The sequence below is a fragment of the Elephantulus edwardii genome, unplaced genomic scaffold (genome assembly GCF_000299155.1).
Source record: "Elephantulus edwardii isolate Elephantulus edwardi_28Jun2011 unplaced genomic scaffold, EleEdw1.0 scaffold00029, whole genome shotgun sequence".
Lineage (NCBI taxonomy): Eukaryota > Metazoa > Chordata > Mammalia > Macroscelidea > Macroscelididae > Elephantulus > Elephantulus edwardii.
In genome coordinates, this window is record NW_006399779.1 from 9,265,319 (window position 1) to 9,279,121 (window position 13,803).

At 38.8% G+C, this 13,803-nt stretch overlaps 1 protein-coding gene across 1 annotated transcript in view; it reads left to right on the forward strand.

Annotated features, from left to right (window-relative positions):
- Window positions 1-13,803, forward strand: part of ELP4 (elongator acetyltransferase complex subunit 4) — a 278,785-nt gene that overhangs the window by 8,648 nt on the left and 256,334 nt on the right. The gene's annotated exons all lie outside the window — the stretch shown is intronic.

Consider the following 13,803-nt stretch of genomic DNA (forward strand, 5'->3'; position numbering starts at 1 on the left):
GTGGTTCCCATTCTTTAACCCACTGAAATTAAATATTTGAATGATAAATCCATGCCCTCATAAGTTATTTTGTACCATACTTTAGAATTATTGTTTTCATCTTTAAAGAGAAGTATCAAACTGATAAATCACTTTAATTGGTATTTAGAGTAGAAAAATAGTATATTCAAATATACATGCATAATCCTATCTTCCTTATTTTTTACTATAGATTATTTAAGTTGAAATAATAGCCGAATAAGTAAATCTGGAAACAGAACTCTGTAATTCTTAGTAGATATCAAAAGCAGTGTTTTGATATAGACTTTGTAATTATAAAAGTAAACGTTGTTGAAAAAAACTGTAAATTATTAGATCTTCTATTGATATCAAAATAAAGAAGGGAGTCCATCAGGGATGTGTCCTGTTACCATATCTTTTCAATCTATATGCAGAACAGATCATTTGGGAGGCTGGGTTTTATGAGGAGGAATGTGATGGTATCAGGATTGGAGGAAGATTCATCAACAACCTACATTATGCAGATGATATAACCTTGCTTGCTAAAACTGAAGAGAACCTGAAGCACTTGTTGCAGAAGGTCAAAAACTGTAGTCTTCAATATGAATTGAAGCTCAGAATCAAGAAGACATAGATTCTCACCACTAGGCCAATTGACAGCACCATGATGGATAGAGAAGAAATTGAGGTTGTAAACAGTTACAACTTGCTCGACTCCACAATCAACACTCTTGGCACTAGCAGTCAGGAAATCAAAACACAAATTGCACTAGCTAAATCTGCTGTCAGAGATCTTTCCAGAGTACTGAGAAGCAATGATGTCAGTCTATAGACTAAGGTGCATCTGATCCATAGTCTATGTGATTACTTGCTATGCATCAGATAGCTGGACAGTGACTAAGGATGACAGAAGAAGAATTGATGCCTTTGAGTTGTGGTGCTAGAGAAGAGTCTTGAACATAACATGAACCACCAAGAAAACAAATAGGCCTGCCTTGGAGAGGGTGATACCAAGTTTTTCCTTGGAGGCTAGGATTTGAAGCTCCATCTCACATGCTTTGGCATGTGACCAGGAAGAACTGATCCTTGGAGAAGGACATCATGCTTGGAAAGGTAGAGGGACAGCTCAGAAGACCCCAGAAGAGATGGATTGTTACAGTAACTAAGGCAATGGAGGTAGGAGTATCAGAGTCAGTGAGACTGGCTCAAGACAGAGCAGGCTTCAGAGCTATTGTACTTAAGGTCACTATGAGTTGCAGGCAACTCAATAGCACATAACAACAACAACAACATTGATATTTAACCAATATTCCTGTAACGGATATGTTATTACTATTTTTGCTCAAGAGAGATTCTTATGAAGTCAGATAAACCTCCTGTCTCCAATCTTCTTTCCAATTTTTTTTTATCAGCCAGCCATCCCATTGTACTTTCCATTTCTCTGTTGATCCAATAACCCATTGCAGTGGGCACACAGAACTCTCTCCTACTTAGGAGATTTATTATTGTTGTTGTTGTTGTTATGTGCCGTCGAGTCTCTTGCGACTCATAGCAACCCTATGTACAAGAGCCCTAAACCCTGCTCTATCCTGTACCAATCGCACTGCCACTGCCACACCCATCCCAATTACCCCAGTCACTGAATCAATCCACCTCATAGAGGGTGTTCCCCTCCTGCACTGTCCCTCCACCCTCGCAAGCATGATGTCCCTTTCCAAGGACCTCTGTCTCCTTACACCATGTGCAAAGTCAAATGAAGCCCCAGAATCCTTGCCTCCAAGGAGCAGCCTGGTTTTTAACCCTTTCCAGTATGAATCTGTTTGTTTTCTTGGCAGTCCATGATACATTCAATACTCTTCTCCAGCACCACAGCTCAAAGGCATTAATTAATTCTCCTTCTATCCTCCCTAGTCATTGTCCAACTCTCTGATGCATAACAAGTGATTGCAAAGACCATAACCTGTATCAGATGCACCTTAGTCTCCAGAGAGACACCATTGCTCTTCAGTACCCTGGAGAGGTCCCTAACAGCAGACTTTCCCATTACAATACTTTTTTTTAAATTTCCTGGCTACTGGTGCCAAGAGTATTGACCTTGGAGTCAAGCAGACTAAAGTTGTTAACAATCTCAATCTCTTCACCATCCATCCTGATGCTGCCATTTGGTCCAGTGGTGAGAATCTTTGTCTTCTTGACATTGAGCTTCAATCCATACTGAAGGCTGCAGTCCTTAACCCTCTGCAACCAGCATTTCAGGTCCTCCTCAGTTTCAGCAAATAAGGTTGTGTCATCTGCATAACACAGATTGTTAATAGATCTTCCACCAATCCTGACACCACACTTCTCCTCATAGAGCCCAGCCTCTCAGATAATCTGTTCTGCATACAGGTTGAAAAGGTATGGAGATAGGACACATCCCTGGTGTACACCTTTCCCAATTTTGAACCATACAGTGTTTCCTTGCACTGTTCTGACAACTACTGCTTGGTCCAAGTATAGGTTTCACGTTAGAACGATCAAGTGTTCTGGGATTCCCATTCTTCTCAGAGTTAGCCACAGTTTGTCATGATCCACACAGTCAAAGGCCTTTGCATAGTCAATGAAGCACAGATAGACATTCTTCTGGTATTCCCTGCTTTCAGCTAAGATCTGTCTAACATCAGCTACAATATCCCTAGTACCACGACCCCTTCTAAACGCAGCCTGGATTTCTGGCAGTTCTCTGCTGATGTGCTGTTCCAGTTGTTTTTGGATAATCTTCAGTAGAATCTTGCTTGAAATCAATGATATTTTTCTGTAGTTTCCACACTCTGTTGGGTCACCCTTCTTTGGGATGGAACAAATATAGATCTCTTCCAGTCAGTTGGCCAAGTGGTTGTTCTCCAGATTTCTTGGCACAACTTGGTGAGCACATCCAGGGCAGCATCTGTTAGCTGAAATACCTCAATTGGTATACCATCTATTTCTGGGGCCTTGTTTTTTGCTATTTCCTCAAAGCAGCTTTAACTTCTTCCTCCATCACTAAGCTCTTGCTCACATGTTATTTCATTAAATTCTTATTAGGGGAATAAATTATAATTAATGATCGTGAACAACTCAAGGTACAATTTCTTTTTATGAAGACAGCCTCTTCTTAGCCATGCCTGTAGATGGGCCTCTCTCGAGCCCTTGGCGTACCCTCAGTTCTTCTTTGGCTAATGTTACTGAGCTCTTTCATTTTAGTGCCTGCAGGCATTGTGAGTTACACTCTGCCAATAAACGTTGGTCAGAAGGTGCTTATCTCTGTTGATCAGCAAGCCTAGCTCCTAAGCAATGCCTTAGAGGCCCCTCACTCTGCCAGGAGGCCTCCTGCAGGGAAGAACTCAGCCTTCTCTGTCCTTCTGGCTTCCTTAGTTTTGCTTCTGCTGTTTCTTCTTATCCTCTTGTATTGTCTTCAGTATGATAGCTCTCTCCCTGCTTTCTTCCTGCTCCCTGCTTTCTCCCTCCTAGATCCAGGAGATTCTCTATACAGAGTCCCTGAGTCCAAAGGACACATTCTACTCCTATATATTCTTCATAGTGGTAGTGATGTCTTCTCTCTGCTGTGGAATTAGCTCTCTTTAAACCTAGTGGAATGGCAAAACTGAACAGTTCTTAAGGATCTGTACCCCTAACTTGCATGTTCCCATCACTGCATAGATTCTATATACCTTACTTATATTATTTACAATCTGTCCAGTCTTCTTGGTGGGTCTTAAACACATTTGTATAGTCTGACATAATCGTTTTGTGGGAGTCATTAAGCAATGATGAGAAAGGTCATATCAAAGTGATTCATTGTAGAAAAATTTTATTTCTAGTTCACAGATGTCTTTATAAATATAAATATACATTTTTACTGTATATCATAGTCCATAGGGAGCTCTGGTGTCTTAGTGGTAAAGAATTGTGCTACCAAGCTATGGTTATGAGGGTTTATTATAAAAAATGACTTTTCTAGCCATTGACTGACTGTATTATGTGGGTAGGCAACATATGTGAAAGGATATGTTAGCCTATCCACAAGGATTGATTGGCTAGTCTCAATATTAAATTAAATTAAGCAGATTCAGCAATGTAATTTGTACAATCTCACAAAAAGCAAAGAAGCAGGCAGGCAGTGCCTGCCATTTGAGGCCAGAAATTCTTGCTCCAGCTAGACCTACAGCAGCACCAGCAGCCGTGGCTGAAGAAGACCAGAAACCCAACATGATATGGAGCTGACCTTCGGATACCAGAGCTAAGACGCTTTGTCCAAGTTTGTTGGATGATGGAGAGTGGATGGAGAGCCATAATTGGCAGGACTAACTCTGGCCTAAAGCCTTTGAGAGGCTGAAGGTTGAGGTGTCTATAAGCCCATATCAGCAGCTGTCCTGATATTTTGCTACTAACCTGAATTCTAGCCTTTTGACTTCTCTTATATGATTCTGTGTGGTCTGTGAACTATTGCAATGGGACCCAGTAAAACAGTGAGATTGGTGTTGGGATGAGTAGTTAGAGGTGCAAGCGTGTGGAGAAAATGTCTCACCTCATCAAAATTGGCTTTGTGTTGTTGATGTTGATGGGGACAGTTCCTGTTTGTGGAGTTGGTGAATGTCATATATGGCTATCCTCACGTGCCCTTGCTTTTTTTACACCATCCAAAAGTTCACAGTTCAAATCCACCAGTTCTGCAGGGAAAAGATGGGCAACTTCCTCCCATGTGATTTACAGCTTCTGAAAAACCTCTTGAAGTTCAGCTATGAGTGGGTTCTAACCCAGTGGTATATAATAACAATCTGTCCTATACTTATGAAATTGATATTTTGAAATTAAATTGAGTTTATTTCTACTTTTTTCCATTAGCAGCATTTACACTACATACTGTGACATATTGATAATATGTACTTTTTAAAATATTGTTTGATTCTGACCCATTTTTTCCATAATTTTCTTTAATGTATTGGTTTTTTCAATTGTGATACATTTTATTCAGAAAAATTAATTTAAATGCCCAGAAAGTAATCACACTTTTCCCACATCCACGTTGTAATCCTGATTTCCATTTAGCCTTCCACACCACTGTGTCTTTGTATTTCTTTGGTGTTGTTGTACCACTCATTCCCTGACTGGATATTGCCTTTCCTTAACTCATCTTAATAAGTTCCTTTTATGTATTTACTAATACTCCCCCCTTTCACTATTCTCATCCTTGATAACCACCTGTGAGTGATTCTAGCTGTGATAAATGTTTCCTTAGCTTTTTATAATAGTGATCTTATACTATATTTGTCCCTGTGTAACTGACTTACTTCATTTATCATTATGTCTTCTAGGTGAGTCCATGTTATGCAGTGTTTTGTGAATTCTTATTGCTTTTATTGCATGTCCCTTCATTGTATGACTGTACCACACTGAAGGTTTCATTAGCCTTTCATCCGTTGATAGACACTTGGGTTATTTTCCCCATTCTATTCTACTGCAAAGAACAGAGGTGTACATCTGGTGTTCATATGAGAGCTATTTCTTTGAGATATAAACCTAGTAATGGCATTGCTGAAGAACTCCAGTGGTTGTGTGGTAAGGAAATGCACTGCCAGTGCAAAGTTACCTTGGTTTGAAAACACCCATGGGAAAAATGGACAGTCCCCTCCTGTGCAATTTACTGTCTCTGAAAAACCCACTGCAGAGTCAGTAATGGATTGGTTCTGACTGGATGGTACACAGCAACAATAGTGTTTTTAGATTGCTGGATAAAATGATATTTCTATTCCCAATATTCTAAGAAAATGCTTGCTGTTTTTCATAGCGGTTACCCCATTTTTCATTCCCACTAGCAATGTATGAGCATTCCAGTCTCTCTAAACTATCTCCAGCATTTGTTGGGGTTTTTGTTTATTTTAGTGTTGTACTGAGCTTTCCTATTGCTGCTTATGTGAGATGACCTCTCATTGTTAGTTTGGTTTACTTCTTTCTGACAGCTGATGATCATGAGCATTTCTTCTACATTTGTTCTTGCCAACTTTCTTAAAAGATTTTTTTTCTGAACACTCCTGAAAGTTTGAAGTCAAGAAGTTGGCCAGAGCTTTGTTCTCACCTAAAGTCTTGTCAGAGGGAAAACTCTACTTCAGGCTCCCATGGTTGTTGGTAGCATATAATGTCTTATGGTTGTTGGCCAGAAGCTGCCCTCAGTTTCTTATCATGTGGCTCTCTATATATTGTAACTCACAACTTGGCAGCTTTTTTCCTCAAAGCTAGTGAAGTTGCTAGACTCAGCAAAGCAGATGTTACAGATCATATGTAATCATCTTTAGTGACAATGGAGAAAACTTGGTTTCTCTTTAGTTAAAGGCTTTAGTTTAACCAAAAGGCCAACATTTTGAATTCACCAATTACTCCATGGGAGAAATATCTGGAAGTCTGTTTTAATAAATATTGTAGTCTTGGAAATCCTACAAAGCAGGAGGAGTAAATATGAGTTGAAATTAACTGAATGACTGTGAGTTTTGTTTTGAATTAAGCAATTTCAATGATTATTTTCTGTTATCTTAATGCCACAGACAATACCCTAAGAGTGCTTCCCAACCACTTTTTATTTTAACTTGTATTTCAACAGTTTTGCTCACAGCATATAATTACTGGTTGAGTCCATTACAATTCACAGCAACACCCTATAGGCAGAGGAGAACTGCTCCTTTGAGTTTTCTAGGCTGTGACTTTTTGGAAGCAATTTGCCAGATTTGTCTCTTGATGCGTAAGTTTGTTGTTATTCTTGTTGTAGCCCATAGCTCACCCTCAAGTGGGTTTTCAAAGGCAGCAAAATCATTAGGGAAGAGCTTTCCCATCTTTCTCCAATGGCACAGCTGGGGGATTCAAACTTTTTGTCTGTGGGTTGGCAGTGCAACTCTCTACCACTAAGCCACCAGTGCTTTCTGATGCATAACTCTTGTTGTTGTTGTTATGTACTGTCAAGTTATCTGCAACTCCTTGTGACCCTGTCTATGCACAACAGCTCTGCCATATCCTGAGCCAATTTCACTGACTCCAACACACCTACCCCTATTTCCCCAGTCAGTTTGTCAATCCATCTCATCCAGAGTCTTTCTTTCCTCCACTGTCCCTCCACCCTTGCAAGCATGGTGTCCTTCTCTAAAGCCTGGTCCCTCCTGGCCACATTCCAAAAGAATGTGTGATGAGCTTCAAAATCCTTGCCTCCAAAGAGCAGCTTTTCTTAACTCTCTCTCTCCAGGACAGACCTGTGCTCTCTTGGCAGTCCACACATATGTTCAATACTCTTCTCTAGAATAAAAACTCACATAGATTCTTCTTCTGTTATCCTTATTCATTGCCCAGCTCTCTGATGCATAGCAAGTTATTGTGAAAGAAGATGGCCTGGATCAGGTGTTCCTTAGTTTTATACTGATATTATTGCTTTTTAGCACTCTGGAGAGGGCCCTGTCAGCAGATTTTCCTAATGCTATTTCTTTTGGTTTCCTGACTGCTAGAGCCAAGAGTGTTGATTGTGGAACTAAGCAAGCGGAAATTGTTAACAATCTCAATCTCTTTTCCATCTATCATGGTGCTATCAATTGGCCCAGTGGTGAGAATTTTTGTCTTCTTGATGTTGACCTTCAATCCATATTGAAGAATGCAGTCCTTGACCATCCACAGCAAATTTTTCTAGTCCTAAGTTTCAGGCAGGAAATTTGTGTCATCTTCATAATGCAGGTTGTTGATGAGTCTTCCTCCAATTCTGCTATCACATTCCTTTTCATAAAATCCAGTCTCCCTTTGTTCACAATAGCTAGGAGTTGAAAACAACCTAAGTGCCCATCAAAAAATGAAGGGATAGAGAAGTTGTGTTATATTCACACAATGGAATACTACGCTGCATTGAAAAGCAAGGAACTCATGCAATATTATTCAAAATGGGTGACCCTGGAGGACATTATGTTGAGTAAAATATCTCAGTCACAAAAGGACAAATACTGCATGGTGCCACTGTTGTAGAAAGTGACTGACATTAGGGTTGGGGTAAGACTGAGAAAAACTGGATAGATTATGTATACTCAACTGAAACAGATGAGGGAGAGAACAATTTAAAAGTGATATATGATAGCATATTGTGATTATCAAGGAATCCAGAATTATGGTTGGATACTGGAGTGCATTTGAAGTGGGAGGGGTCCGGGGGGGAATTGTGTACCAATGAAGAAGTTTATCTTTTGCTTTTCAAAGAGAGCAGCTAACTTGGGGGAGGGGGGGGTAAAGAAAAAAGTGCAACAATGAATGAATGAAAATCCAAAATCTCTGTAAATGTTCATTGAAATGAGTAAAAAAAAAGAAAAGGAAATCCAGTCTCTCTAAAGAACTGTTCCATATGTAGATTGAAAAGGTGTGGAGATAGGATCTACTCCTTTCCTAATTTTGAACCGTGCAGTACTTCCTTGTTCAGTTCTGACAACTGCTTCCTCGTCCAAAGGTAGATTTTGCATGAGCACGATTAAATGTTCTGGTATTCCCATTCTTCTCAAGGTTAGCCACAGTTTGTTGTGATCCATCCAGTCAAGTGCCTTTGCCCAGTTAGTGAAGTACAGACATTCTTCTAGTACTCTCTACTTTCAACCAAGATACATCTGACAGTGACTTTGATGTCCTTTTGATGCCTCGTCTAACCCTGGCTTGTATTTCTGGTTGTTCTCTGTCAATATACTGTTCTAGTCATTTTTGGATAATCTTCATCAAGATTTTGATTGCATGTGATATTAGTGAGATTGTTCAATAATTTCTACTCAGTTGGATGGATTTTTTTTTTAAATGGGAATAAATATGAATGTCTTCCAGTCAATTGGCCAGGTAGTTTTTCTCCAGATTTCTTGGCACAACATAGTGACTGTGTCTAAGGCTGCATATGTTGTTTTAAATATGTCAATTGGCATTCCATTAATTCCTGGGGCCTTAATTTTTGCCAATTCCTCAAGAGCAGTTTAAACATCCTTTCTATCACCATCGCCTCTTGATCATATATTATTTGATGAAATTCTCTTGTGTCAGCAAATTCTTTTTGGTACAATGACTGAGTCCATCCTCTTTTGATACTCCCTGCATCATTTACTAGTCTACCCAGATCATCCTTAAGTATTGCACCTCAAGGCTTGATTTTGTTCCTCAGTTCTTTCAGCTTAAGAAATGCCAAGTAAGTTCATCCTTTTTTATTTTTCTGACTCCAGCTCCTTGCACATCTAGCTTTTTAGTTAGTATTAAAGTGTGTAACCATTTGAGCTTCCTCCCCTCCCTGAGATAATATTTTTCTATCAATTGTATCTTCAATATTTTTAGTTTTTTCAAACTATACTTCTAGATATTACATTAAATTCTGAGCTTTTTTTTATTTCATAATAGAAAACTCATGGAGTTGGTATACTGTAACATGTTGTCTCAACACATATCACTATAATTAAAATTTTATTAGAAAACGGTGGCACTCATTTGCTTACATTTTGTCTATGGTCATTTTTGTGCAATCAGGGCTGTGCTGAGTTGTTTCAACAGAGACTATTTAGTCCACAGCCCTAAAATATTAACTCATTCTATAGGAACATTCATCAATCTATATTTTTCTTTTATATATTGCATGAATTTATTTTATTGTAATATAACTTTATTAAAGGAAATAAGACAACCTTTTATCATTGAAGTTCTTTATTAAAACCATCAAACTTTCAATTCTGAAACATTTAAGCATCTATAATTTGTTCAAAAGTGTCAGTCTTGCTTTATGAACATAAAGAAGAAGTTGGCTACATGTACACTACATATATAACATGAAAATGTTTCTACATATTTAAGAGGCATAGAAAAGTCTTCAGTTTATTCAAAGTATGGATAGAAATTGAATAGGTAGAGGGACAGTCATGGAAGAAAATGAGTCATGTAAAACAATGAGAGCAAATGCACAAAGGAGAACATAGTGTACTCAAGGAATAATGAGATAATGAAACAAAAACAACAAAACCCCAGACCCATTGCCACCATGTAGATTATAATTCCTAGTGGTCCCATAGGACAAAATAGAACTGTATCATAGGGTTTCCAAGGCTGTAAATCTTTATGGCGGACAGCCATATCTTATTCCATGGAGATATTGGTAGATTTGAACCACTCACTTAGCAACTACCAATCAAACTCTAACTACACTCCCTCCTCCAAGGCTCTGTAAAATGATTCACTCAATCACTCAGTGCCATTGAAACAGAACCAATCTGTAGCTGACTCTCCTGCAGATTTTCAGAGGCTGTAAATTGCATGGAAGATTGGCCACCTTTCTCCCTCAGACCCACTGGTAAATAGGTGGAAACTATCTGCCTTTGGGATGTCAGTGCACGTCTCTACGCATTACTAGACACGTGAGCTCCCCTATAAGGTGAATAGTCTTTCATTCTCCCCACCAGTTTATGAATTCAAATGGCCTACTTTGTAGTTAGCAGCCCAATAGATTATACACTGTGCCATCAGCCGAGCTCTGGTGGCATAAACTGTAACAAGTTGTGCTGCTAAGACAGCTTCTCTGATGGTTTGAATCTACCATTGGTTCCAATCCACAAGAAACCCTGTGGGAAAAAATGACCAGTTTCCTCTTGTCCTTTTTATAGCTTTAGAAACTCAATGGAAGGTCAGCTAACTTGATCCCTACTCAATGCCAATGAGTTGAGTTTTAAGTTTAAGTAAACAAATTAAGTGCTAATTTATAGCATCCAAGATTGTTTCCCAAAATTAGTAGTTTTAAAATTCAAGAATTTATGTTTTGTTTTGCTAATTCCTAAGTAGATGAGCATTCTATGAGGTTTTCATATGTCACGGTGCTATATGAGAGAAGAAGGGAACAGATCATCATTTACTCATGTGCAAGTTCAAATTGAAGTTGAAGAAAATTAAAGTACAAACACAAGAGCCAAAATAGGACCTTGAGTCTATCCCATTTGAATTTAAAAGTCATATCAAGAAGAGGTTTGAAACATTGAACACTAAGTATTGAAGGCCAGATGAGTTGTAGGATGATATTAAAGATAACCATCGAGAAATGAGCAAAAAGTCATTACAAAGACAAAGGAGAAAGAAAAGATTGAAGTGGATGTCAGAAAAGACTCTGAAAATTACATTAGAGGGTCAAGAAGCCAAAGAGAAGAGACCATCAAAGTAAAACATGATAGCTCAATAAGACAAAGCAAAGTATTATAAAGGATTGTGGGAAGAGATGGAGTTGGAGAATAAAAGAGCTAGAGTTGGAGAAATGTCTGATGAGTGCAGCTTGAACCTACTGCTTCATCACCATTGGCTCTTTATCATATGCTACGTCCTGAAATAGTTCAATGTTGATCAACTGTTTTGGGTATAGTCACTCTATATATTCCCTCCACCTACTTTTGATGCTTCTTGGATCATTCAAGATTTTATCCATAGCATCTCTCAGTATTTAAACTTGAGGTTTGAATAGATTTGACTGATGTATACTGTTGTTGTTGACTGCTGTCGAGTCCAGCACAAATCAACAGCGACCTATAAATAAAAAACCTGGAGCCTTTCCATAACTATCATCATTTCTCAAAGTTCATAGAGACTCCAGAGACCTATTTAGGAAGTGCATGCTATGTCTGCTTCCAAACCTGGCTTAACTTTGGAGCTCCACCAAACACTGTCCGCCATGGGTAACTGTTAATGGCATTTAACACCCCAATGGCACAAGGTTCAGCATCACAGCAACTCCAGGTTACCTGAGTACAGCAAATTGACAGAAAAGTGCTGTACCACGTAAAAGAATGTTCCTCCAAAATATAATAACAACCGACTTTTAAATACAAAGAACCTTCATGAGGTCTTGTTGACTCTAAACAAGAGGCTTAAGTAAAAAATAATCAATATAATATGCTGTTCTTATGTGCAGCCAAGTCGCATGTGACCCATAGTGACCCTATAACTGATGTATAAGACAATGTACTTTTTAAATTATTTTCCCTTAATTAATTGTACATGCACTATGACTAGGGATGATAGAAGAATTGATGCCTTTGAGCTGTGGTGCTGGAGAACAGTATTAAATATACCATAGACTGCTAGGAGAACAAACAAGTTCATCCTGGAGAGGGTGAAGCCAGGCTGCGCCATGGAGACAAGGATTCTGAAGCTTCGTCTGAGATACTTTGGACATGGTACAAGGAGGGGTCTGTCCTTGGAGAGCTAGGTCATGCATGAGAGGGTGGAGGGACAGCACAGAGAGGAAGACCCTCAATGAGATAGATTGATTCAGTGACTGGGTTAATGGGGGAAGATGTGTCAGAGACAATAAAATTGACACAGGATAGAGCACGGTTTAGGGCTGTTGTCCATAGGGTCACTATGAGTTGCAGGTAACTCGACAGTGCATAATAACAACAAAACTGTTATGTAAGTTTATACTATACATTCAGTACTAAGCATATAGAACAGTAAGATGCATTCTTTGCCATGAGGTTCTTTTAACTTAATTGAGGAATTTCAATTAGGTGTTATTTATGCTACCATAGGAGCAAGCATGGAGCTCACAGTAGATTGATCATCTCAGTCAGCTTTGAGGAAAACTTTTCAGAGTTAATTGGTTAGCAAAGAGATGGAATGACTTACCCAACCATGCTGCGACAGGAACAGTAAGTAGCCCCAGGAAGTAGATTGTTATACCTAGAATATATACAGAGATGGAAATGTTGTGTAGGAAGGCATCCTACAATCTGGAGAGGTTGAGGGCTTTGTATTATGAAACACTATTGTTGTTAAGCACTATCAATAAGACTAAGGTTCTTATGAACCCTGGGAATAGTAGAAGAAATCCCTGCCTGACTCTACACCATCCTAACCATCTTTACTGTGTTTAAGTTCATCATTGTAACAACTGTGTCAGTCCATCATATTGAGGGTCCACCTCTCTTTTTCAGTGGCCATCAGCTTTACCATGCATTATGTCTTTCTACAGAAACCAGGTTATAATAAGTGCATTTAAACATTTTTATAAATTGCCGAACTGGTTTCAAAGTAACTCTAGCATTGTGCATTACTATCAGCAGTATTGGAACGCCATATTCATGCTACCACATTGCGTTGTAATTTAATCTTCATCATTGCTGGAAGAGTGGAGCAGCTTTTCTAGATGTTTTTAATTTGCATTTATATTATGACTAATGCTATTAAACAGGAGTGGCATCCACTTCCTAAACAACCTGCTTCTGGAAACTCTATGAACTTTCATAAATTGCGATAGTTATAGAACAGCTTTCAGGCCTTTTGTTCATAGGGTCCCTATGAGTTGTGCTCGACTAGATGGCAATCAACAGCAACAATAAGGCTATTAAACATCCTTTAACATTTTTATTACATAGTTTATGCATCTTTCTGTGTGACGGATATGATCAATTTTTTGTCCAGGTTCACCCCTACTTGATCCATGTCCGATATGTTTATGAGCAGGCATACACAGTGAATTTATCAATTTTTCAATTGTGGTATTATACTCTCAAAATTTCCAAGTAAGAGTCACTGTATCAGAAGGAATTGGCTGATACAGAAGAATTTAATGAAATAACATATGAACAAGAGCCTATGATGATGAAGAAGGAAGTTCAAATTGCTCTGAAGGAATTGGCAAAAAAACAAGGCTCCAGGAGTTGATGGCATGCCAATTGACATATTTCAGCAAACAGACATTGCCCTCGATGTGCTCACTAAGTTGTGCCAAGAAATTTGGAGGATAGCCAACTGGCCAACTGACTGGGAAACATC